The sequence below is a fragment of the Saimiri boliviensis genome, chromosome 7 (genome assembly GCF_048565385.1).
Source record: "Saimiri boliviensis isolate mSaiBol1 chromosome 7, mSaiBol1.pri, whole genome shotgun sequence".
NCBI lineage: Eukaryota > Metazoa > Chordata > Mammalia > Primates > Cebidae > Saimiri > Saimiri boliviensis.
In genome coordinates, this window is record NC_133455.1 from 76,540,985 (window position 1) to 76,565,565 (window position 24,581).

A 24,581-nucleotide genomic window follows, 5' to 3' on the forward strand; every position below is an offset into this window, starting at 1 on the left:
CATTCTCATCTGGAGCTCAGGTGCTCTACCAAGACCATGTACTGGTAGCAGAATTCAGTTTCTTGCAGTTGTAGAACTGTGGTTCCCAATTCATCATTGTCTGTCATCAGAGGCTGCTCAGCTCTGAGGGGCCAGCCACAAGTCTTGCCATGGGACCCCCTCATCCCCAAAGCAACAAAGATTCTCCCTTGAGTCAAAGGGATATGTATATCCCACTCACTTAGAATCTCTTTCCCCAGGAAAAGCCCAGTCTCTTTTAAAAGCTTACCTGATTCAGTCGGGCTTACCAAGGATATTTTTCTTTTCTTAAAATCTCTATTCACAGTTCTGGCCCACTCTTGAAGGCAGAGGATTATATAAGTATGTACAGGGGGTGAAAATCTTGGGGATCATCTTAAAATTCTGCCTACCACACTACCCTTCTGGCTGATAATAGTTTCTTTCTACAACATAACTATGAACTAAATTGAATTACCCCCTGGGTAGAAAGAAAAGAAAAAAAATAGTAAAAGTGAATCATAGGCATGAGAATGAATGTGTGCTATTGGTATGGCTTCTCTGATTTGACACATATGAACTTTACAAAATTTAAAACCTATATATAATATAGTGTGTATCTGTTAAATCCCTGAATTTCTTTGATCATCAGTTTCATAATTTTTAAACCATGATTGCCATTTTGTATGACTATGTAGTCATAAATAATATATTTATATTCTATAATTTGCAAGGCAACATTAATGAAAAAATTGGTCTCAGCTTATCTTTCTGTTAATGTCCATGAAAAGTAATCTATACAACCAGTTCATTAAAAAGCAGTCTCCTAAACCTTTGATACATGATCTATTTGGTCTTGCATTAAAATATTCCCCTAAACATTGTTTCAGTTTATAGAATTTTAAGAAAATCTTTGCAATTATTTAATTACTTTAATTTTTCAAGTTACTTTTGCAGTCATTGTCATATTAATTCTTTGTTATTTTATAAAACTATTTAAAATGGGTAAGGTGTGAATAATTTTCTTCATTTCACAAGTGGAAAAAATCCTGAGTCTGAGAAAAAAAAAATAATTTTTCCAGAGCAAGTTAGGTAAAGAAAGAAGAGCAGATTCCAATTTTTTTTCAACGTTCTTTTTTTTTTTTTTTGATACTGAGTCTTGCTCTGTCACCCAGGCTGGAGTGCAATGGCGCAATCTCAGTTCACTGCAACTTCCACCTCCCGGGTTCAAGCGATTCTCCTGCCTTAGCCTCCCAAGTAGCTGAGACTACAGGCATCTGCCACCACACCTGGCTAATTTTTGTATTTTTAATAGAGACGAGGTTTCACTATGTTGACGAGGCTTGTCTCAAACTGCTGACCTCGTGATCTGCCTTCCTCAGCCTCCCAAAGTGTTGGGATTACACGCATGAGCCACTGCTCCCAGCCTCCTGAATTAAGTTCAGGAGTACATGTGCAGGATGTGCAGGTTTGTTACATAGGTAAACACGTACCATGGTGGTTTGCTGCACAGATCATCCCATCACCTAGGTATTAAGCCTAGCATCCACTAGCTATTCTTCCTGATGCTCTCCCTCCCCACATTCTCACCACTGACAGGCCCCAGTTTATGTTGTTCCCCTGATGTGTCCATGTGTCCTCATCATTCAGTTCCCACTTATAAGTGAGAACACACAGTGTTTGTTTTTTGTTCCAGCATCAGTTTGCTAAGGAAAATGGCTTTCAACTCCATCCATGACCCTGCAAAGGACATGATCTCATTCCTTTTTATGGCTGCCTAATATTCCATGATGTATTTGTACCAAATTTTCTTTATCCAGTCTATCACTAAGAGACTGATGCTATGTCTTTGCTATTGTGAATGGTGCTGCAGTGAACATATGTGTACATATACCTTTATAATAGAATAATGTATATTCCTTTGGGTATATACCAGTAATGAGATTGCTGGGTCAAATGGTATTTGCGCCTCTAGGTTTTTTTCTAGTGTGGCCTGAGGCACTTCCTATTCTACGTAGTAAGCAGCTATTTTTTTAATGGGTACAAATATCACATCTTGTTTATCTTGGTTTCTAAGGGGAATAGCAATCAATGTTTGCTGACGCAACCAACATTGAGCACTGCTAAGTGCCAGACATGATTCCAGGCAGTGAGGCCCTGGGGCTGACACACATGACATAGCCCTGCTTTCGTGAAGCGTGTCAAGTTCAGACATTTCTTCCAAGGAGCATGATTTCTGGCTAAGTCTCCAGGGAGCACCTGAACATCTGAGCACAAAGAATTTTTTGATATAGAATATGAAGTCAAGCAAAGGAGGCAGTAATTACATCACGTATTGAAATAATAACCAGTTATGAACTCATCACAGTGGAACACTTCAATTGAATTCTGAAGAATATTTAATATAAATTTAAAATATAGCCTCTAAGAACAATTTATGTCACTTAGTCATCCACTAAATAGAAAACTTAACACTTAACACAACATATACTATGAATCTGCAATGTTCTACAGTGACTTTTTTTCCAATTTATCCTTGCAACATCCCTTTGAGAGTAGGTACTATTATTAACTTCCTTTTACAGATGAGGAAACTGAGGCAAAAACAGAAACTTGCCCAGGATCACACAGCCAGTAAGAGCCGAGATCTAAACCCCCAGTATCTCGTTCTGGAATCCAGGCTTTTAACCAGTAGGTCCTGTTACTCAACAGACATTTGCTGAGCATCTTCTAAATTCGAGGCACTGGGAATTGAAAAGCTGTTTTTGTTTTATTAATAGGATTATGAACTGAAGCAGCAATTTGGTCTGATGTGAATCTGGTATGATCTGATCTGAATATCTGAATCATTTCTTTCACTCGAAAATGCACTGCTACAGTGTATACAAGTTTCTGAATGGTAATGACAATTTCTTCCTTCTATAAGCTCCTGCTATTAGAAAAGAGCTTTCTCAGAAGAGGGTAAGGGAGTTTCCAAAAAGAAGAAGAATACTTATTGGACACCCCCCAGTCAAAATTCAGGTAAACATTTTTCTGGGCCATATGCCATATACATCAGGTCTTATCTTTGGAAATGCCTCTATCCTTCAGTAAAACCTCTCTCCTCTCCACCATCAAAGCAAAACAAAATATGAATGGGTTTTTGCCTATTTGAGCCTGAACAATACTTTCATAGTTGCAAACCTAAATGTCATTTGACTACAAAGACATGAACATCATTTACAAATAAAATTTTATTCTGCCATCAGGAACCTGGTTCAACTTCCAAAGTTTTAACATAAGACACAGAAATGTCTCTCACACATTTTTTTTTTCACTTCGAAGGCATTTTTCTATTTTTCTTTTTCTTTTTTTTTTTAAATTGCATTTTAGGTTTTGGGGTACATGTGAAGAACATGCAAGATTGTTGCATAAGTACATATGTGGCAATGTGGTTTGCTGCCTTCCTCCCCATCACCTATATCTGGCATTTCTCCTCATGTTATCCCTTCCCAACTCCCTAACCCCCGCTGTCCCTCCTCTATTTCCCCCACAACAGACCCCCCTGTGATGCTCCCCTCCCTGTGTCCATGCGTACTCATTGTTCAACACCTGCCTATGAGTGAAAATATGCAGTGTTTGATTTTCTGTTCTGTAGTCTCAACAGATTATCTCTGTCATTAACCTATCTACAACATTTACATTGTGTTAGTAGCCTTAACATTTATGTGACTTTTTATTTTTTATTATCTAATTTGAATTCTTCCCACACTGCTGTTATTTGGAGAATGCTTTATTCTCATTGTGTGTGTGCTTAAGTGTGTGTGTTTCAAAAGACACATACAAGAAGAGATACATCAGTATTCTCAGCATGTTTTTAAACTGAACTCCAAATTCAAGAGATTTATGATTTAAGTATGAGTACACAGTACATTTTCAAAAAAGCCAACCTTTCTTCAAAATCTGTAATAGGTATGCAAAGAGACACAAACTCATCTGGCAACAGCACTATATTTTTCTAACAGTTTTCCCTCCCCTTTTTACATTCCTTTTCCTCCTACAATTTTCAAATCTAAGTTTACAGGGAAGCTTTTTGAGAGCACAAAACCACTTGCAAATTATATGCTTAATACTAACTTACCTAATACCTGTTTAAATGACGAGCCCAATTATGGCAATCATTAGCATTTTTCCATTGCTCTTCTCTAATTATATTAATACAGGACAAAGGTAGAGATGTAATGTAAATGATACTCAGCAGAGCAATGCAAAATCATTTATTTGTAAGAAGGAAGGAAGAGTCTCTTGGCAGATTTACTAATGCAGAGTCAAAAATGTTTGCCAAAACAGTGTTTGGACATGAGTCCACAATCATTTTGATGAGAAAGGAAATTTTGCTCCCCAAAGGAGGGAAAAAGAGAATTGTCAAAAGCAAATTTCCTCCAGGGGCTCATTTTCTTCCGTTGATTTTTTCCTTCCCAATTATCAGGCCTCATTCTTGGACAACGAAAAACACTCAGGCTTAGAGGTAAAGACTGGATAAAGAAGTCGTAATCAGACAAATACAAATCCCAAACTTACGATAGTGAGACTTTCAATTTTTAGACTTAAAAAATTTTTTAGAGTGATATGCATTCAGCAGAATTATACTTCAAGTTTTGAATTTTGATCTTTTTTCAGGCTATTGATATGTAGCAAGATACTCTTTCTTCCAGTGCTGGATAACATCAACAAACTGCAGCACCCAGTCAGTCATGCATGGAGGAAAACAACAGTATTTTCAGATCCTGATGAAAAGAAGAAATAGGCTATGCAGCCAAACTTGATATCTTCCTGAAGAACACTATTCCTGCTAATCCATCAACAAGTGTTGATAACCAAGTGCCTTCCATCATCTATTCTCAATCCTCCCCAGAAGAGAGATAAATCGATGATCCTGCCGTGGTAGCATCCCTGTCATCTAGCAATTAGTTTTACTTTGTTGCTTTATGTTAATAATCATAAAAAGGATTGGATTTCTTCAGTTTAAATACAGAAACTAGCCAAAGTCACAGGGAGAAGACATCTGACATAAAACTTAAAGAAAATGAAAAGTACATCTATTCTAAAGCTCATTGTCCTTATTTCTTCTTCAGATGAAAGAAGTGTTTTCAGTGTTATATGTTATGCTATGTTATGCTATGTTATGTTATGTTATGTTATGTTATGTTATGTTATGTTATGTTGTTATGTTATGCTTTATCCCAAGCTTAGCAGACTGAGATAAATCTAATTAACAATGCTTCTAACAGTATAACTTGTAGGCCACATGTTCACAAAAGAAGTAAAAGTAGCAGAAGAAAATTGGCCTAGAGGTAACCAATATAAATTTAAAATTAATTAATTCTCATGAATTCTCATGCACAAGATTCTATGATTCTAAGAAGTAAACATGTTTTTGCCTTAAATATCCCATTTAAATGTCTTTACTCATTCATTCCACATTTTGCTGTGTGTGAATCCCTGATTTAAGGATTGGAGATGGAATGTAGTGTAAGACAGGCATGATCCATGATCTCATTGAGCAAATATTTCATTGGAATTACAGAAATCAGAAAGTAGAATACGTACCATATACCTAATATAAAAATTAAATCAACATGGATCAAAGGCCTTAATGTAAAAGCTAAAACTGTAAGACTTTGATATGGTTTGGCTCTGTGTCCTCATCCTAAACTCGTGTTGAATTGTAATTTCCAGTGTTGGGGGAGGGATGTGATGGAGGTGATTGGATAATAGGGGCAGATTTTTCCCATGCTGTTCTTGTGATAATGAGTGAGTTCTCATGAGATCTGATTGTTTAAGAGTGTGACATTTCCCTGCTCACTCTTTCTTTCTTTATCTCTGCTGCCACCATGTGAAGAAAGTGCTTGCTTTTTCTTCTCCTTCTGCCATGATTGTAAATTTCCTGAGGCTTCCCTAGAAGCAGAAGTATATACAGCCTGCAGAACCAAGAGCCAATTAAAGCTCTTTTCTTTACAAATTACCCTGTCTAAGGGGGTTCTTCATAGCAGTATGAGAATGGACTAATACAGACTCATAAGAAAACAAGGAAAAAGGCGGGGCACGGTTGCTCATGCCTGTAATCACAGAACTTTGGGAGACTGAGGCAGGCGAATCATTTAAGGCCAGGAGTTCAAGACCAATATGTGCTGTCTACTAAAAATACAAAAGGAATAGCCAAGGATGGTGGTGCCCACCTGTAATTACAGCTACTCTGGTGGTTGAGGCATGAGAATCTCCTGAACTCAGGAGATGGAGGTTGCAATGAGGCAAGATCACGCCACTGCATCACTGCACTCCAGCCTGGTTGACACAGCAAAACTCAGTCCCAAAAAAGGGGGGAGAGGCTTTGTCTCTTGCTGCAGCCAGAGTTCTGGGTCTCATCTTCACTGATGAGACCTAGAAATGGGAGTGTTGACATTTGGGGACGTGGCCATAGAATTCTGTCTGGAGGAATGGCAATGCCTGGACACTGCAGAGTAGAATTTATATAGGAATGTGATGTTAGTGAACTATAGAAACTTGGTCTTCCTGGGTATTGCTGCCTCTTACCCAGACTTGATCACTTGTCTGAAGCAAGGAAAAGAACCTTGGAATGTGAAGAGACATGAGATGGTTGCTGAACCCCCAGCATTTCAGGGGACTTCCACCAAGATGGCCAAATAGGAACAGCTCCAGAGCAGTTCCCAGGGAGAGTGATGCAGAAGGTGCGTGATTGTCACATTTCCAACTGAGGTACCAGGTTCATCTCAATGGGACCGGTTGGACAGTGGGTATAGCCCAAAGAGGGCAAACCAAGGCAAGTGGGGCACTGCCTCACCTGGGAAGTGCAGTAGGCCAGAGGGCACTCCCTCCTACCCAACGGAAGCCATTGGGGATGTCCAGCCACTGCGGAGCTCCAGTTTGGATGCTGCACTTCTGTGGTCTTTGCAGTGCACAGACCAGCAGATCCCCTCGTGCTGACAGTCGCCCTGGGTTTCCAGGGCAAATCTGGTTGGCCCATTCAGCCAGCACCGTGAGTTCCCAGCACAAATCTGAACAGCCCTTTTGACTGGTGCCTTGAGCGCCTGGGAGACAGAGTCACGTATACACCTGAGGGAAAGGGGGCTGAAGGCGGGGAAGCCAGGTGATCTGGCTCTGTGGGTGCCACCCACAGTGAGAGCAGCAAACTGAATCCCACTGGCTCGGGATTTTCCCAGCCAGCACTGCAGTTTGAGCTCAACCATGAACAGTCAAACCCCGTTGGGGGAGGGGCATCTGCCTACCTTACCTGTGTAAACAAAAGCACAAAGAAGTTTACACAGCAGCTGTGGGGTAGCCCTGCAGCAGCTGAACAACACCTCTGCAGGCAGACCGTGACTAGAATTCCTCCTTGCTGGGCAAAGCACCTCTGAAAAAAGGCAGCAGCCTGTCAGGGACTTATAAATAAACCCGCATCTTCCTGAGACAGAACACCTATGAAAAGGAGCAGTTGTGAGTCACACGGCAGCAGACTTAAACTTCCCTGCCCAGCAGCTCTGAGGGAGCAATGGAGCTAACAGCACAGCACTTGAGCTCTGACAAGGGACAGACTGACAAGGGACAGACTGACTCCTCAAGCGGCTCCCTGATTCCTGTATATCCAAAGTGTCATCAGACACAGGAGAGCTCTGGCTGACATCTGGCGGGTACCCTTATAGAATAAAGCTACCAGAGGAAGGGACAGGCAGCAATCCTTGCTGTTCTGCAACCCCTGCGGGTAATTCCCAGGCAAGCAGGGTCTGGAGTGGACCTCCAGCAGTCCTGCAGCAGAGGGGCCTGACTGTTAGAAGGAAAACTAAAGAAAAGAAAGAAATAGCCTCAACATCAACAAAAAGGACACTCACTCAGAGATCCTATCTGGAAGTCCAAACTTCAAAGACCAAAGGTAGATAAATCCATGAAAATAGGAAGAAACCAGGGCATAAAGGATGAAAACACCAAAAACCAGAAGGCCTCTCCTCCAAGGGATCATAACTCCTCATCAGCAAGGAAACAAAATTGTATGGAGAATGAATTTGATGAATTGACAGAACCAGGCTTCACAAACTTCTCTGAGCTAAAGGAACATATTCTAACCCAAAGCAAAGAAACTAAGAACTTTGAAAAAAAGGTTAGATGAAATGCTAACTAGAATAATTGGTTTAGAGTAGAACATAAATGACTTGATGGAGCTGAAAAACAGCACGAAAACTTCACGAAGCATACACAAGTTTCAATAGCTGAATCAATCAAGCAGAAGAAAGGACATCAGAGATTGAAGATCAACTCAATGAAATAAAATGAGAAGGCAAGATTAGAAAAAGAAAAAAGAGTTAAAAGAAATTAACAAAACCTCCAGGAAATATGGGATTATGTGAAAAGACCAGATCTACATTTGATTAGTGTACCTGAATGTGACAGGGAGAATGAATCCACACTGGAAACCACTCTTCAGGATATTCTCCAGGAGAACTTCCCCACCTGAGCGAGGCAGGCCAACATTCAAATCTAGAAAAGACAGAGAACACCACAAAGACATTCCTCAAGAAGAGCAACCCCAAGGCACATGATCATCAGATTCACCAGGGTTGAAATGAAGGAAAAAATGCTAACAGCAGCCAAACAGAAAGGTCAGATTACCCAAAAGGGAAGCCAATCAGACCCACAGCAGATCTCTCGGCAGAAATTCTACATGCCAGAAGACAGTGGGGGCCAGTATTCAACATCCTTAAACAAAAGAACTTTCAACCCAGAATTTCACATCCAGCCAAACTAAGCTTTGTAAGTGAAAGAAAAGTGAAATGCTTTACGGACAAGCAATTGCTGAGAGTTTTCGTCACCACCAGGCCTACCTTACAAGAGCTCCTGAAAGAAGTGCTAAACATAGAAAGGAATAACCAGTACCAGCCACTGCAAAAATGTATCAAATGGTAAAGAGCATCAACACAATGAAGAAACTGCATCAACTAATGGGCAAAACAACCAGCTAGTATCAAAATGTCAGGATCAAATTCACTCATAACAATATTAACCTTAAATGTAAATGAGCTAAATATCCAAATCAAAAAACACAGACTGGAATATTGGATAAAAAGTCAAGATTCATCAGTGTGCTGATGAGAGAGAGAGACCCAACGCACAGGCAAAGATACACATAGACTCAAAATAAGGGGATGGAGGACAATTTACCAAGCAACTGGAGAGCAAAAAAAAAGTAGGAGTTGCAATCCTAGCCTCTGATAAAATGGACTTTAAACAACAAAGATCAAAAGAGACAAAGAAGGGCATCACATAATGGTAAAGGGATCAATGCATCAAGAAGAGCTAGCGATCCTAAATATATACACACCCAATACAGGAGCACCCAGATACATAAAGCAAGTTCTTAATAACTTACAAAGAGAATTAGACTCCCGCACAATAATAGTGGAGACCTTAACACTCCACTGTCAATATTAGATAGATCAACGAGACAGAAAATCAACAAGGATATCCAGGACTTGAACTCAGACCTGGACCAAGTGGACCTAACAGACATCTACAGAACTTTCCACCCAAATCCACAGAATATTCATTCTTCTCAGCACCACATCACACCTACTCTAAAACTTAATTTGAAGTAAATCACTCCTCAGCAAATGCAAAAGAATGGAAATCATAACAATCGCTCAGGACATAGTGCAATCAAATTAGAACACAGAACTAAGAAACTCATGCAAAACCACACAACTACATAGAAACTGAACAACCTGCTCCTGAATGACTCCTGGATAAATAATGAAATGAAGGCAGAAATAAAGATGTTCTTCAAAACCAATGAGAATGAAGACAGACGTACCAGAATCTCCAGAACACATTTAAGGCAGTGCCTAGAGGGAAATTTCTAGCACTAAATGCCCACATGAGAAACAGGAAAAGATCTAAAGTTAACACCCTATCATCACAATTAAAAGAACTAGAGGAGCAAGATTAAACAAATTCAAAAGCTAGCAGAAGGCAAAAAATAACTAAGATCAGAGCAGAACTGAAGGAGATAGACACATACAAAAAAAAAAAACCTTCAAAAAATCAATAAATCAAGGAGCTGGTTTTTTGAAAAGATCAAAAAATAGATAGACTGCTAGTCAGACTAATAAAAAAGAAAAGATGGAAGAATCAAATAGATGCAATAAAAAAATGACAAGGGGGATATCACTACTGATTCCACAGAAATACAAACTACCATCAGAGATTACTACAAACAACTCTGTGCACATTAACCAGTAAATCTAGAAGAAATAGATAAATTCCTGGACACTTACACCCTCCCAAGACTAAACCAGGAATAAGTTGACACCCTGAATAGACTAATAACAAGATCTGAAGTTAAGGCAGCAATTAATAGCCTACCAACCAAAAAAAGTCCAGGTCCTGATGGAGTCACAGCCAAATGCTACCAGATGTACAAAGAGGAGCTGGTACCATTCCTTCCGAAACTATTCCAAACAATACAAAAAGTGGGAATACTCCCTAACTCATTTTATAAGACCAACATCATCCTGATACCAAAACTTGCCAGAGACACAACTAAAAAAGAAAATTTCAGGAAAATATCCATGATGAACATCAATGCAAAAATCGTCAATAAAATACTGGCAAACTGAATGCAACAGCATATCAAAAAGCTTATCTATCATGATCAAGTCGGCTTCATTCCAGGGATGCAGGGCTGGTTCAACATATGCAAATCTATAAATGTAATCCATCACATAAAGAGAACCAATGACAAAAAACACATTATTATCTTGATAGATGCAGAGAAGTCCTCTGACAAAATTCAACAGCCCTTTATGCTAAAAACTCAATAAACTATGTATTGATAGAATGTATCAAAATAATAAAAGCTATCTATGGCAAACCCACAGCCAATATCATACTGAATGGACAAAAACTGGAAACATTCACTTTGAAAACCGGGACTAGACAAGTGTGCCTTCTCTCACCATTCCTATTCAACATAGTATTGGATTTCTAGCCAGAGCAATCAGGCAAGAAAAAGAAAGAAAGGGTATTAAGTTAGGAAAAGAGGAATTCAAATTGTCTATATTTGCAGATGATATGATTGTATATTTAGAAGACCCCATCATCTCAGGCCAAAATCTCCTTAAGATGATAAGCAACTTCAGCAAAGTCTCAGATACAAAATCAATCTGCAAAAATCACAAGCATTCCTAAACCACAATAGCAGACAAACAGCCAAATCATGAGTAAACTCCCATTTCACAGTTGCTACAAAGAGAATAAAATACCTAGGAATGCAACTAACCAAGGACGTGAAGGACTTCTTCAAGAAGAACTATAAACCACTGCTCAAGGAAGTAAGAGAGGACACAAACAGATGGAAAAACATTCCATGCTCATGGTTAGGAAAAATCAATATTGTGACAATGGCTATACTGCCCAAAGTAATTTATAGATTCAATGCTATCCCATCAAGCTACCATTGACCTTCTTCACAGAACTGGAAAACCACCACCTTAAACTTCATATGGAATCAAAAAAGTACCCGCATAGCTAAGATAATTCTAAGCAAAAAGAACAAAGCTGGAAGCATCACAATACCTGATTTCAAACAATACTATAAGGCTACAATAATCAAAACAGCATGGTACTGGTACCAAAACAGAGACATAGGTCTATGGAACAGAACAGAGGCCTTGAAAGTAATGCCACACACCTACAACCATCTGATCTTTGACAAACCTGACAAAAATAAACAATGGGAAAAGGATTCCCTGTTTAATAAATGGTGTTGGGAAAACTGGCTAATCATGTGCGAAAGCCGAAACTGGACCCATTCCTTACACCTTATACAAAAATTAACTCCAGATGGATTAAAGATTTAAACATATGACCTAACACCATAAAAACCCTAGAAGAAAACCTAGGCAATACTATTCGACATAGATATAGGCAAGGACTTCATGACTAAAACACCAAAAGCAATGGCAATAAAAGCCAAAATTGACAAAAGTAATCTAATAAACCTTAAGAGCTTCTACACAGCAAAAGAAACAATTGTTAGAGTGAACCCGCAACCAAGAGAACGGGAAAAAATTCTGCAAGCTATCCATCTGACAAAGGGCAAATATCCAGAATCGACAAAGAACTAAAACAAATTTACAAGAAAAAAACAAACAACCCCATCAAAAAGTGGGTGAAGGATATGAACAGGCATTTTTCAAAAGAAGACATATGTGCAGCCAACAAACATATGAAAAAATGCTCATCATCACTGGTCATTAGAGAAATGCAAATCAAAACCACATTGAGATACCATCTCATGCCAGTTAGAATGGCAATCATTAAAAAATCTGGAGACAACAGATGCTGGAGAGGATGTGGAGAAATAGGAAGGTTTTTACACTGTCTGTGATAGTGTATATTAGTGCAACCATTGTGGAAGACAGGGTGGTGATTCCTCAAGGATCTAGAAATAGAAATACCATTTGACCCAGCAATCCCATTACTGGGTATATACCCAAAGGATTATAAATCATTCTATTATAAAGACACATGCACATGTATATTCATTGCAGCACTGTTTACAATAGCAAAGACTTGGAACCAACCCAAATGCCCATCAAGGATAGACTAGATAAAGAAAATGTGGCACATATACACCATGAAATACTATGCAGCCATAAAAAAAAGGATGAGTTCCTGTCCTTTGCAGGGACATGGATGAATCTGGAAACCATCATTCTCAGCAAACTGACATAAGAAAGAAAAAGACACAGAAAACAAAACACTGCATGTTCTCACTCATAAGTGGGTGTTGAACAATAAGAACACATGGACACAGGGAGAGGAACATCTCACACTGGGGTCTGTTAAGTGGTGGGGGGCTAGGGGAGTGATAGCAGGGAGTGGAAAGGTGGGGGAAGAATAACATTAGGAGAAATACCTAATGAAGGTGAAGGGGGAATGGATACAGCAAACCACCATGGCATGCATATACCTATGTAACAATCCTGCAAGATCTGCACATGTACCCCAGAACTTAAAGTATAATTTAAAAAAAAAAAGAAAAGAAAAAGCTTCATGACATTGAATTTGGCAAGATTGTTTGTCTATGACATCAAAAGCAAAGGCAACAGAAGAAAAAATTAGGTAATTTGGATTTCCTCAAAGTTAAAAACTTTTGTGTGTCAAAGAACAGTATCAGCAGAGTGAAAAGACAACCCATAAAATAGTACAAAATATTTGCCAATCATATACCTGATAAGGGAATAATATCCAGTATATAAAAAGAACTCTACAATTGAGCAACAACAAACAAATCACCCAATTTAAAAATAAGCAAAGGACTTGAATAGAGATTTCTTCAAAAAATATATACAAATGGCCAATAAGAATATAAAAAGATGCTTAACATCACTAATGATTAGGGAAATGCAAATCAAAACCACAATAAGATACCACTTCATACATATAAAGGATGGCTATTACTCAAAAAGGGGTGGGGAGTGAGGAATAGTGTTAGTGAGGATGTGGAGAAATTAAAATCCTGCTCATTGCTGGTGGGAATGCAAAATGGTAAAACTACTATGGAAAACAGTATTAAACATAGAATTACTATGTGATCCAGCAACTTCACTTCTGGGTATATACCCAAAGAGCTGAGAGCAAGGACTCAAACAGATATCCGTATGCCTGTATTCATAGCAACACAATAACCAAACACAATAACCAAAATGTAAAAGCTACCCAAGTGTCCACTGACAGAAAAGTGGATGAATAAAGTGTGGCATATACATAAGATGGCATATTATTCAGATATAAAAAAGAAAACAATTCTGATACACGCTACAATACGGATTAACCTTGAGGATTTTAGACTAAGTGAAATAAGGCAGTTAGAAAATGACAAATACTGTATAAGTCCATTTATAAGAGGTACTTAGAGTAGTCAAATTTGTTCATAGAGACAGGAAGTAAAATGGTGGTTGCCTGGGGCTGGGAGAAAGAGAGGAATGGGAAGTTAGTGCTTTGTAAGTATAGAGTAATGGGACTGGGAAGATTAAAAAAAGTCATGGAGATGGATGGTTGTGATGGTTATACAACAATGTGAATGTACTTAATACTATCAAATTGTACACTTAAAATGGTTAAAATGGTAAATTTCAGATTATGCACACTTTATCACAATAAAAACAAAGTATACAAGGATAATTTTAGGTAGTAAGAAGAGCTACAAAGAAACATTGTATTATTGGGAGTGACTGGAAGAAGCCCTGAAACTACATTTGAATGAGAGTACTCAGTGGACATGACATTTGTCTGAGGTCTGATTGACAAGAAAGAATCAGAAAGGTGAGACCTGGCGGACAAGCATTTGAAGCAGAGAGTATAGCAAATGTGAAGTCCCTGAAGCAGGGATGAGCTCTGCATGTTGAAGGAGTAGAAAAAAAGCTAGCTCACTAGAGTGAATCCTGGGAATGTTCATAAAGGATTACCTACAGGGGATATATAAGGTATCGTAGGTCAGGAAAGGAGCCTAGATTTTCTTCTAAAGACAATATAAAACCTTGGAGGATTTTTGAATAAGAGAATTAAGTGATCTAATTTGCTTGTAAAAGATCATTTTGGCCACCATGTAGGAAATGAATCATCGGAGGGCAAGAACTGAAACAGATCCATTCAGAGTTGTTCTAACAGTAGGGACGGTGGTGGCTTGGAATAGATGATAGCAGTCATGACAGAGACAAATGGATGCATTCAACATATGTTTTGAAGGTAACGCCAACACATCTTGCTGTTTTCATTATAAATAGGGTAATCATACATTCCCTGTTTGCCTGGGGCAGCACTGATTTCTGTCTGTCGTCCCAGTGCCCTGTATGGTTAGTATCTCTTTTATTCTCAACAGTGTCCCAGGTTGAACAATAAATCACACAGCTGCCCTAGCTATGAGGAACAAAGGAAAAAAAAGAATCAAGGCTAACTCCTCTGCTTGAGCCAAATTTATAGTATTGATGTTTCAAAGATGCACTATTAACATTATTGTTAATGAAGGGGAAACAACAGAACTCCACATTTGTTTTACTCATGAATTATTTTTGTCCATAATCACTTAACAATGTCATGTTCCTCTTTCCATCCCAATTCAACAGTTATGTATATGTACCAAAACTTCAGAAGAAAAGAAATAAGGCAAATTGAATTAGGTAGTTCAAAAAAAAGATAATTCAAGTAACTGGTCAAGAAATATAAGAGAATAAGAGCAATTCCCAAGGGAGAGCAGCAGTACAGGAATAGCTCTTAGGGTGCCGCCAGTCCTTCTGCTCAGAGACAAAGAACATAGAACTGGATCTTTGGTCTGCTAAGACTGTGGTAGAAAGAGCTTTATCCTGGATCCTGGACCCTTGGAGGGTTTTATGACATGAAGAGATAGAAAAGAAGACTTTCAGGAAAACATAGCCCTCTAGAGGGCCTGGAAAACACACACACACACACACACACACACACACACACACACACACAATGACACTGGCAATGAGTTAGAGAAAACATCAAAAGTGAAGAAGGCTATATGAAAATTCTCCCTTAGAAGGAGGATTGTGGCACAGGAATATCTAGTATCTAAAACCAAGAAATACGTTTGACAATAATTTGGAAGCTTTGTTTCCTAAGATAACTCTCAAAGAGTGTCAAATTTATTATTATTTTGCATTCTGGAAAAAAACACTGGCTGATGTGGCCTGAAAAAATACCTGTTACATATTCTCTCTCTTTCTCTCTCTCTCTCTCTCTCTCTCTCTCTCTCTCTCTCTCTCTCTCTCTCTCTTTCACTCTCACTCTCTGTCTGTCTCTCTCTCTCTCTCTCTCTGTCTGTCTCTCTCTCTCTCTCTCTCTCTCTCTCTCACACACACACACACACACACACACACACACACACTTCTTATAATACATTACTGCTTTCTTCCTTTATCCAAAGGAGACATAGCAGCAATGAAAAAAAAATCCTCTGAAGTTTGCTTTCGTAATTCTGAAGTTCAACTTCAGATATTCATAAGGCCAAAACAGAACCTCAGGTCACCCCTGAGATAACTGTTAGAAGAAATTAACACCAAAGCTTAGTACTAGAACTATCTACCTTTATTAATATTTGAAGGCAATTAGTCAAAATTTAAACCTCTTATTACACAGTGAACCAATATACTTTTTTAAAGTGATTGATAATTGACTGGGGACTGCCAGTGAATGTGATCTGGGTAAAGAAGAAAATAGATTAGTTGTGCTTCAAAAGGAATTACTATATTTCACCTGCTACCTATAATTTTCAGGCTATTTTATGCCTCAGTTTTGTGACCATCTACATACTATGATTTCTAATATTACCCTAAACAGAAGAACTCTAGTAGTGCCCAGAGACTCAATGCTGATTTTTTTTAATTTCAGTAATTGTTTTTGTCAGTTGATAGTCTTAGGATATGAAGAGCAACCAGGACTTAACTAAAGTCTAAATTCAGCTCTAACATAGAGAAAGGGGCAGGTGGGGGGAGGCGGTACGAGGACAGGGGAGACAGAGAGATACAGAGAAAATCCTTTTAGGCCAGCCAAATTTATATTTATGGTAACCTGGCCCAATCTTTTAAATGCATATGATTCCTAAAAGCATCTGAATGATCTATTTAAAACCACAGAACTGAAACAAGTAATTGCAAAAGAGTCATTGGATTAGAAGGCTAGCTGAAGTCCACTATTTCTTCGGGTTTTCATGATCAGCAGTGCCAGTAACATATTTGATTCAGCTTTTCCTTGTACAAATATCATTCATCTTGCCACTGTCATTTGCTTTATTCCCTTAACAGAGTTCTTTAATCATAGCTATTTCCACAGATTCATCAAATCTCACTCACTATTGTACCCTGCACTCTAAATTAAGCTGAATAGCACTGAGGTGTTATCTTTTACGTGGTATGTGCTACCCAAATATTATCAATTATCATAAGACTGCCTGAATATTGTGGCCACACATAGCTACCTCCAGGCCAATGGAGTGATTGCTCATTTTACCTAACATTTGTCTCCCTTGGTTTTAATTCACGTTCAGATCTTGACTTTTCCAGTGGATAAAATTTCAACATGATTTTAAAATAGTCTCTAGCCTCTAGTCCAGCAGAGTTAAACTCTTGGGGACCTTCTTCAAGAATTTCAATTAATGGACTGAATTGAAAAGGTTTTCCTACGAATAAGTGATGAACTATATAGGAAATTTGACTCTGAACAAAATCTCTTGGTAGTCATTTACACATCCATAATCTAATAAAAAATTTTCAAACTGTACCACATATCAAGATTATACTGTAAAATTAAAGAAAATATGTTTCTACTTTGGAAAAATAGGAGCATACTTTTGCTGTACGAAGAATAGTGAGGTTTCTAAACAGAACAGTTGGCATCACTTTGAGTAGTCTGCTGATTTGGAAACAGAAAGAGTGCCTCAAGACTGTGTGAATAAGCCATTTTCCTTTGGCAATCAAGGAATCGTTGGGAACAGAAATAGTCACTACCAATCCTAGCACTAGAGCCTCAAGGTCAACTGAAGAACTAGTCTGTTCTGCACATCTTACCCACAATCATGTGTTCATTCCCTTTTTGCTCTTGCTGAACAGGACAAATTTTTTTTTTTCTAAAGAATATATAAACCCTATTGCAGCATTCATTTTTCATGGAAAATATTCTGTTAGAGCAAGACGAATGAACAAAGTTATTTCTTCTTTGGTTGTTGAGTCCTTTCCAGAAATCTGCCACTTCTGTCAAAACATTTCATAAATCCTTCCGAGGATAACCAGTTTGGGCCAAAATTAGATTTTCAATAATTAAGATCCAAGGATGCTGGTAAAGCTGAGTTTTTACCTCCTGTATACAGATATTTATGCCTATTTTCCTTTCTTTTACCACTTTCAGATAATTTGAACAAAAAATTTGAATATCCAGACACATCACATGTCAAAATTAATCAACAGGTATTTGTTGAGTGCTTAATATGTAGCAAGCATTTTGCTGGGAACAGGTACCCCCTTTTCTTATCTCAGGTGCCAAGACAAAAAGTTGATTGGATATCCCAGTCCAAGTTCTACCTTTTCATCTAAGAGGTTGTCTGCAGCCATTCCAGTCTACAGTGAATTTTTCTTTCTCTAAGCAGCTATAGCATTTATATCTGTATTTTTTATTTTTAATTCAAGGCAGTGAATTCCATTTGATGGAATTAATGATGTTAAATAACATTACAGAACTTTGCACATGCTTTGTATATAGTAGATAGGCATCTACTGTTTTAAACACTGTTAATATTAAGCATTAAAATGAATATTTACTTCCCTCTTTAAGATAATGTTTATACTTAAATACATGGAAACCCATCATGTAACATATCTCTACGTACAGCTCTTACATTTTTATAACATGCCCTTTACAATCTCCTTATCATTGGGTGGGGGGTCAGAGAAGAAGAAAGTCACCAAACTACCCATGAAGCTGAGGTGGTGGCAGCTAGAACATCATAGCCGATATGTCAGTTGGTAGTCTGAGCCAGTGATTCCAATCTCATACAGCAATTTGCCATTTTTATCATTACCCATATACCTCCAATGCAATTAACAGCCACACCCTCTAGGTGATCCCAGATCCACTATAGCCGTTCAATGATTCATCAAACTCAAGGTAAAGTGCAAGCTCAATCACAACACTGTTTCATAACTGTCTCATATCTGCTCTAGGAAAGATATTTTGAAATACTTTTTGAAGATTTGCTATTAAGTGTTTTTAATAAGTTTCCAAAGAAGTATGAAGCATTCTAATTGCTGTCAACAGAGTATCAAGTTGAGTGACATGTTGTTTTCAGCTAGTCATTCTTCAGTGTGACACTGAGCAATAATACTGAACCATTTGAACATTTAAAATTATTTTTAAAAGCATATGTAGTATCCCACTGTTAAATCTACCAACCTATAGACATCAGTGCCCATAATTCTACCTTCTTTCTTGATAATATGGATAACCAGTCTGTGTTCTTAGCTAAGATTAACCCACCATTTGTCCACTTGATTCCATCCCCATGCACCTACTCAGGAGCATGGGATTTAGGTTCTCCACTTGCTCTTGCAGGAATAAATTTTCCTAGTAAATCACTATGTAAACACATATATATGCTGTAATTTCTCTTAAGTAAAAATAAATTTCCTTCACCCACTCCCCTTGTACTTTCATCTTCTATTACTCTGTTTCTCTTCAACTATTTCCAAAGGAGTTTTGGTGGAAATCGTTTCTCCAATTTCTAGCCTTTCATTCTCTCCAATCGGGGCTTTGCACCTGCCAAAACCATTCCTATCAGGGTCACAAATAACTCTCCAGTCTGATAAATTCTATGGTCAGTTCTTAGCCTTCATATTCCTTGAGACAAATAATCCAAATTATTTGAAATATCTTCCTCATTTGACTTCCAAAACACCAATCTCATCTGGTCTTCCTTTCTACTCCTTCTCAGCCTCCCTTACTGGTCCCTGCTCTTCTCTCTAACTTCTAATAGCCCCGATGTCTAGAAAAGAATCTGAAACATGGTATATGTTCAATATGCATTTTGTGAATAAGTGAATGAATAAATCAACTTCATTAACAAACACATTGAACACCTACTATAGTAGATTAGGAGCTGGCTCTGAAGTCAATGGTATGATTTTTTTCTACATATCCATCTGCAAAAGAAACATTCTATCAAGGAAAGAAGGGCATAATGTTTAAACTTCTCTAGATGGTCTCAGAGACATGGGCCCTGCAAACTAGCTTCTCCCAAATCCCATATAATTTTTAAACCATTATAATTAAGTGAATACTTGGCACCACCATGGTCAGCCATCAGTTTCCAATCAAATTTACATATCAGTGAAGGTTTTATCTGCTATATGAAATTTGCTTTATAGTCCATTCATATCTTCTTTATAATCAGTACCCCAGTATATTTATGGATTTTTATAGGATTTGGTATATAATGTTATTATTTTAGACTATTACAGAGAAGTTGGATGTTACAAATTTTCTTTTCTAATGTACTATTGCTGAATCTCTGATTTATTTGCTTTTGAGTCATTGGTTAGGAGCACAAACTCCAACAATATTATTCTTTTAGGAAAATATTAATCTGCCATATAGAACCATTTTCAGGAATGTATTGTGATGGAAAACAATTTACAGGTTTTTATTATAAGCTACTCTGTGTACATTCTGTGGGTTTATCAAGGTAATATTAATGATGGAAATGAAGATTTCAAATATAAGTAATTCAAATGTGAAATGTTTAATAGCAAGGTGCAGCACTGACAAAAATCGATTTATATTGGCATTCCTAGAGGTGGTTTTTTTTTAAACAAATAGAATTCACACATTCAAATGAATTTCACTTAAAACTGGTTATATATCTTAAAAACAAAGAATCAGCAAGGACCCCTGGGGAGGGACAGCGGTGGGGGGGGCAGTGGCAGGAGGAGGTGGAGTTGGGGGGGCAGTTGGAGTTGGGAAGGGATAACATGAGGAGAAATGCCAGATGTAGGTGATGGGGAGGAAGGCAGCAAACCACATTGCCATGTATGTACCTATGCAACAATCTTGCATGTTCTTCACATGTACCCGCAAACCTAAAATGCAATAAAATATATTTTTTAAAAAAATAATAATAATAACCACTAGAATTTATACATCCAAACAGGTATTGTTACCCTCCCAGCAATAACCTTGCAAAGCTGCCCCACATTCCAGTGTTGGTGCCATATGCTCAGAACATTTTTGAAATTCCACCTTCAAAAACATCACCAAAGCCTATATCGCACTCTTTATTGCCCTCAGAGGGCCATGTGTTCATACTTTGTGGGTGGATTCTTTTAAAAAACAAGATGAAACAAAATTATTCAGTGTCAATATCAACAAATCAGATAATGATAAAATTGAGTAATACCATCATGAATTTAAAACGAGATTTAACTACAAAGTAAAAAGGCAGATGTCCTTGCAAAGATTGTAAATCTGCTCTGAAGGCAAGTCCCAAAGAGGAAGAGATTTAAGTATGTATTAAGCAATTGAACCAAGGTTAAAAGGAATGTAGCCTCCAGGGTGGCTACTGTGAAGGGTATCAGTCACTTTGGTTTTAAATTCAGAAAACTTCTTTTTAAAACTTCTTTTCAGGGGATATTTTGTAACTTAAGTACCTAAGACATTAGAAGTTAATGTTCCCCATTCTCAGGGTTATGCTTCTCAACTTCAAAAATATCTGTATCATTGACTAAGGTAGTTCTTAGCCTTTTATTAAGAAATAATTTTAGCCTCACTCTGGAATGGAAAACCAATTATCATATGTTCTCACTCATAAGTGGGAGGTAAGCTATGAGGATGCAAAGGCATAAGAATGATGTAATGGACTTTGTGGACACAGGTGGGGAGGTTGGGAAGGGGATATCCTTATCCTAATGAAGGATAAAAGACTACACATTGGGTACACCGTACACTGCTTGGATGATATATGCAATAAATTCCCAAAAATCACCACTGAAGAACTTATCCATGTGACCAAAAACCCCCTGTGCCCCAAAACCTTTAAAATAAAAATAAAATCTTTTTAAAAAAGAAATAATTTTAGAAAAAAAGTTTACCTTTTAAAATTTAAAATGGATACATAATGGAAAAAAATTGAACAAATGTAAACTTTAACATTATCCCAAAATTCTTTAATATACATATTTGTTTATTTATTTTGGCTAACGTTGAATGTTTTCTCTATTCCAGATACTTTTAAACACATTAGGCATATTCATTCCATCTTTATAAGAAACTTATAAGATACATCCTATTATTAGTTTCATTTTACATGTAAAAAATAATTGAAGTCAGAGAAATTAAGAGACTTCCAAAATTTATATAGGGCAAAAGGGCTATAACCAGAACAGGAACACAGGAAATTCAGTCCGGAGCTGTTCTTTGAACTACAGCAGTACATTCTGAGAATATTCGCCAAATTATCAAGACAAATTAGATAAAAATATGTATTTCAAAGGTAGAGAGGCAGAACTGAGGAGAAAAATAACAGTAAAGCATTAGCCATTAAAAAATTATTCTCAATTGCCCAGGTTTTAAACGTTAAGAATATTTGTAATTGTATCATTATTCCTGTTTATCTAACCCCAGGCACCAGGCCACTTAGGTAAGTCCTTGCTAGGGAATCTTAGTGACGTAGTAAAAGTGCCCGTAGGAGGGTTATACCAGGTAGGACACTTATTATTATGCAATCTTAGAAAACTGTCCTACCACATCATACATGCAACTATAACAGCACCATAAGAATGCTATGATATGAGTAGGAAATGCAAGGTCTTTGAGTGTCAGGCACTGTGCTAGGCCCTCAGGCTGCACATGAGAGAAGAGATAGTAATTGCCACCCTGCTGCAGGTAATGTCTTAAGGAATAGACAGTTAACAATTAAACAAATAAAATATATAATTATGAGTATTATTCTAATCATGAAGAAAATAAACCCGACACTGTGGTAGAGACTAAAGTGAGTGGTTAGGAAAGGTCTAAAAGAACATGGTCAGGCCCAGTGCACTGAAACCCTGTAAGGCCAGTTGGCATAGCAATGAATAACAGTTAGAAATTGCACAGCAAGAAATTAGAAACGTAGTATCCATATCTGAGTGGTGCAGCGCAAATAAATTTTATTTAGTAAGGCAGACTCCAAGAGTAATGTCCAGTTCCCATGCTAACCTATAAATGATTAAAAAGAAAGAGGCCCTGGGTCTCTCACTTGATTTTACTAAACTTTGGGTGAGTCTCTGAAAAACAGATGGTTCCAAGAATCTGCATTCAATCCTACAATTATACTGTTAGTCCCGTGTGTAGGCTTGCCTTGCTTATTTTCTGGCTTCAGTCATGCAAAGGAAAACTAATATTGCTCAAAGGCAAGTCCTTCTTGCCAGTCCTCAACTTTCAAGCAGTATTTGTGAACTGTGCTACCTCAGAAAGCCTCTGTGAGCATTTAATATTTAAACTGAAATCTTTTTTCTTTTGTTTAAAACCTTTTACAAAAAATAATAAAAATAATATCTGTTCACTAGAGGAAAACTAACGTTACAGAAGAGCATGTATGTAATCTTACCACAGAAATAACCAGAATAAAGTGTTACTGTCTTTGATGTATGTATTTGTTTTAGACACACAATTTAAAGGACAAGAAGGAGCCAGTTTTGCAGAACTTCAGGAAAAAGAACATTACAGGTCTGGTTCAAAAAGTAAACTTTTTCAAAGGCTGATATTAGCAAAACATCTCTCTATATTGGCATATCTTTACTAGTCCCTTTTAACATTACCATTTCCCATTACCATGAAACCAACATCCCATGATAAGATGTGGAAGCCATTATCAAGGGAAGCAAAGGGGTAACCGCTGGTTCTCTTCTTCGGAGGTCTTACCTGAGTTTGGGCGCTTAATTTCTAAGCACAGCCCAACTCCCCAGATGGAGCTGGGATTCCTGTCTTGGTGCCCAAGGTATCGCTTAGATTGTGAGGTACTCTTTCAAAAGCTAAGCATCCACACATCATTGATGATAAAAATACTAAAGTAAAAAAAAAAAAAAAAAAAAAAAAAAACACTAAAGTTGCAGAAGTACAGTAGAGAAAGCAGGAAAGGTGAAGGAGCTCTGCTTTAACTATACCTAAATCAAAAAGAAACTGTTTTTAAAAATCTGAGATACAAAGATACCTAAGATTTCATAAACAAGAAAATGCAGAATATTTGTTTGTTTTAAAAAAAAAAAAAAAAAAAGGCGGTGGGGGGGAATAAAGGAGCCAGACCAAGGTCTGGTTTCTCAAAAAAAAGACTTTACTAAATTGTGTGTCCAGGATTATAAATCCCAATTACTACCTGAGTCTCCCCTTCTCTAAGTGTTCCCAGAATAAGATAAATGACCACATTTTGCCTTAAAACTATGTTAATGAAAAAAACTTCTAAAGCATACAATGCGATTTCCAAGATCTTAATAATGATAACTCAGTGTCAAATGAAGCCAAATCCAGTGGGAGAGCCCTTGTTGAAACATAGGCACCAATGGCTTAGCTTGTCACTCTCAGGCAGTGTGCAAACCCTTCCCCAGGCTGCTAAATTGCACTGATTGCCAGGCCTCTGGAAGGTCAGTTTCTCTCGGGGGCTGCTGAGCAGCAGCTACACACGCCTGTGCATGTCCTCATAGAGCACATGCCTGAAATCACACAGCTCCATACCCCGGGTTGCAACACTATTCTCTGGACATTTTTCATATCTCTCTCTCTCTCTTTGATTCCACCATCAGAATGTCTCCTGTTTATCGCTCCCTTGCTGTTTCTAATCTTTGCAGTCAGCTGTTGCAGCTGTGTCTGATTCTACCATTCAGTTTCTGTTTCTTCACGGATTGTTCAAAGAGAATTTATTAAGAATGATGTCCCAAGCACTGTGTTAGGCACCAACTGAACCAAAAAGACATGATCTCTAGTTGCATAGT

The 24,581-nt window shown here is 37.8% G+C and overlaps 1 protein-coding gene and 1 pseudogene across 4 annotated transcripts in view; one reads left to right on the plus strand and one right to left on the minus strand.

The window, feature by feature from the left end:
- The window catches only part of TAFA2 (TAFA chemokine like family member 2), a 545,001-nt gene that overhangs the window by 366,624 nt on the left and 153,796 nt on the right, over positions 1-24,581 (minus strand). The window lies entirely within an intron of this gene.
- LOC141585211 (zinc finger protein 98-like) lies at positions 6,424-6,684 on the plus strand (annotated as a pseudogene).